At 37.0% G+C, this 3,893-nt stretch overlaps 1 protein-coding gene across 1 annotated transcript in view; it reads right to left on the reverse strand.

The window, feature by feature from the left end:
* LOC107753503 (serine/arginine repetitive matrix protein 1-like) overlaps positions 1-3,893 on the reverse strand; it is a 50,231-nt gene that overhangs the window by 22,820 nt on the left and 23,518 nt on the right. The gene's annotated exons all lie outside the window — the stretch shown is intronic.

The raw sequence follows: 3,893 nt of genomic DNA on the forward strand, positions 1-3,893 counted from the left end.
GCAACATGTAAAAAGACAGTATAAGTCATTATAATCCGTAATTATGTCCCCGCTGGATGCAACAAATGCTTCGTTTATAATGGGTTTTAATGTTTTTGTCTCGTCGCTCCGGCCGGACTCTGCATCACAGTATGGTAGGGGCGTAACATTTCCGTCACACGCTTGAGGTATTCGGCCAATCTTAACGCACTGGATAGCTGGCCAATCAGAGCACACCTCGCTTTTCAGACCTATGAGCTTTGTAAAAATCGACGCGTTTCAGAAAGGCGGGGCATAGGAGAAAAAATAATGTACAGTATTTGGAAAATAATGTGTTTTTTGAACCTTAAAACGCATTTCATTACACCAAATACACAAAATAATGTTATTTTTAGCAACATCATATGACCTTTTTAAAGAAAACTTACGAGAATACTTGCAGTATAATATAGGGGGTGAAGATTGGTAGGTTTAGGGATCAGGGGGTGGAGACGGGTGGGTTTAGGTATATGTAAGGTGGAAGGAGTTGGATCTGGATCCAACCACGCCCTCTGGATCTTGTGTTCTGCAGTGAGGACCATCTCCAATTTAGACCCAAGGAGTATTGAAAAAGTACACTTACAAGTATACTACTAGTACATTGATATTTGTATACTTACTACATATAGTATACCTAAAAAATATACTTCAATTTTATTTTAAGTGTACTAAAGTAAAGTTCAAGTATACTTCTTTTTGGTAAGGGTGACTTGTCTTGACTTGTTACAAAATTAAAATTTAGATTCCTCTTATCGATTCCTTTGTGCACATTTTAACATGACTTTAAACCATTTAAGCACAAGACGACTCGCGCTCTGTTTTCTGCACTGCACACACATCCAAAGCACACGCACAGAAAAAGTGATTTTATAAGATTTTAAAGCATTCAGGATTTTTTTTTTTTTTTTTTTAGTTTGCTTTACCTTATTGGAATCAAAATTAGAAATAGATAAGAATCAGAATCGATAAGCAGAATCTGAAATCAGAATCATTAAAATTCTAACGATGCCCAACCTTACCCATACCCCATTTTTTTAATCCCTCATTTCTTTGATCAAACCTTTCACTTACCCTTCTTTGCTTTTGCACTTCTTAAAAACATTCACATAATCTTACATGGACTTACTTTTCAAAATTTGTTATAAAACAATTGCTCCTGGCAACAAGAATAGCTTGTATGTTTGCTTATCACAGCATCAAACATGGCAATTTATGAAATTAATATAATGTTTTCCAAAATCACTATATAACATCAGTCATGTTTGAAATAACTTGCCTCTTTGGTTCCATGTTGTTTCTTATCACAGAGAATGAGAAAATATATTATTTAATAATCATGATCTTCAGGGAGCTGTACAGGCCAATCTGGGCACTGTTCTCTGATTTTGGAGGCAGGCACTGTCAAGAGAGGGTCACTTGATAAAACCCAGCTGGCTGGTGATTGTTTATTACCTAGTCTCACAGTACAGCTATACTTGTCAAGTCAAGTCAAGTCACCTTTAGTTATATAGCGCTTTTAACAATACAGATTGTGTCAAAGCAACTGAACAGCATTAATTAGGAAAATAGTGTGTCAATAATGCAAAAATGACAATAGTAAACACTAATTTTTCAGTTAAAGGCAGTTCATCATTGAATTCAGTGATGTCATCATCCAGCTCAGTTCAGTTTAAATAGTATCTTTGCAATCAAGTCAACGATATCGCCGGAAATGAAGTGTCCCCAACTAAGCAAGCCAAAGGCGACAGCGGCAAGGAACCAAAACTCCATCGGTGACAGTAATGACAAGCTAACGAATGCTAACGCGCTGAAGATGTGCTGCACTCGTGGTTTTAGAATAAAAGCGAACAATCAAATGAATCAGATTAGGCTGATAGATAATATCAGAAATATGGTGGGAATTAAGTTATATTTATCACTTTAAACAACAGAGAGTAATAGAGATTTTACAGAAAAACAAAGCTACACGAAGCTACAATCACAAACCAGCAGCACTGCAAACAGGAAGCAGGAATAACACTGTCCAACAGCGACACCCGCAGGTCAGGAATGCAGCAATCAATCTGTACAAAACTTGTACAGGTGACTGGTCACTCTGTGAACTCTGTTCATGTACATAACAGCCTAGCAATGTCCATGGGACTGTCAGCTGAAAAGGCTGTTAAAATGCAGAACAAAATGCAGAACAGTTATTTTTATTTTTTTTTATTAGTAAAACCATATTGGGTACTCTTCAAGATTTTGGATTTCACCATTTCTCCTGTTTTTCTTGCCTGGGACATGACACTTGGTCTCCAACCCATAAACCGTGAGATTTTAGGGCACTGTTTTCTAAGAATGAATCCTGAAACCTTGTCTTCTGATTCTTTTTTTTAGATCAACTAATCTTCTTCTAAGACAACATGAAACTATCCGATGGGAAAACAAACCTATTTTCAGATGTGTTTTGATTCCTAAACTTTGCTTGTTTTTTTTTTACTCTTCCATGTAAACATAACATTGTCACAGTGATTTGTGGACTGTGATACTTGCAGCTGCAAGAACATTATCATGTTGTTGTTGCTGTTGTAGAGATGTTGTGAACACAGCATTTTGTGATTAAAAGGGTCGTGTGATACTGTGGCATGTGATGTGACATCACGTGATATTACATGATATGATATGACATGACATGAAATGACATATTGTTAAGTCGATGTGTAATGTGAAGAAAAAAAAATGAACAGGTTTGTTTTCTGCTGTGCTTTTAAGAAACATCCCTTTCACATGAGCTGTGCTGATCTCAAAGTTCTATATCATATAGTACATTGTTAAGTTTTCTGTCTAATATAGTTTTTAACTGAACCACACTTAAGTGTGTGGCAATGTCTGTTATATTGCGACAATGCACGCCGAAATGTGCTACTCACATTGAATTACATCATTACTGTTAAGATCAGGGGCCAGCTGCATAATGTAAAAAAAATATGACCAGTCTTAAAATAAAAAACAAAAAAAGATGACTAACTTTTAAAACTAGTCTAACCCTTTTATGCAACTGGCCCCAGATTGAAATCAGATCTTTTAAAAATAAACTTCAGCCACTTGTTTCTAAAGTTGTGGTTAACTGCTAGATATTAAAGAATAATAGCATCCATTCTGCTTTATCTTTGTAACTGTAAGTGTGGCTGATTGTGTATTGATGTGTTTATCACTACAGCAAATGGTCTTTTTGGACTAAGGACATAAGTTACAGTATGTTTTCTTGATCTTTTGAGATAAGATAGCTTGATGATTAAGGAAAATTGGATTTCTCATATGAGCCCACTCAATGTACAGAGGTTGATGTTTTCACATCTTCTGTTGTATGTTGGTTGATGTTTTCACATTTTATATTTTGTTACATTGTTCTTGGCAATTTCTTTTTCGGGTATCCCCACTTTTATTTACAGTTATACATGAGTATATACATATACCTAGTAGCTATACCTCAGTATATACATATACCTATTCAGCTATGTTTTGAGAGCATTATCACTCAACCACACAGGTCAGTAAAGAATATTTATTGGACTGAACATTCTCATGTTGTTCAGTTTTGAATGTTAAGAGTTCCTCAGCAGATTTTAGTGTTAATTACTGAGTAGGAGGAGGAGGAGGAGGAGGAGGGGATACATGGTCTGAAGGGCCCTGGCAGAGACATGGTGGAAGGAAGGGACAGATTGGATAAATAGAGGGGGGTATTTTTACAAAGCCACGGTAGGGTAACTCAGGGCCGCTCTCAGGCCTTTTGTCCCTGCCCTTGTCTTCATGGCTTGCATGCTCTGGACGGCCCCCTCGGTCAGGCCTTTTGTCCCTGCCCTTGTCTTCATGGCTTGCCTGTTCTGGGCGGCCCC

The sequence above is a fragment of the Sinocyclocheilus rhinocerous genome, unplaced genomic scaffold (genome assembly GCF_001515625.1).
Source record: "Sinocyclocheilus rhinocerous isolate Xijiao unplaced genomic scaffold, SAMN03320098_v1.1 scaffold1523, whole genome shotgun sequence".
Lineage (NCBI taxonomy): Eukaryota > Metazoa > Chordata > Actinopteri > Cypriniformes > Cyprinidae > Sinocyclocheilus > Sinocyclocheilus rhinocerous.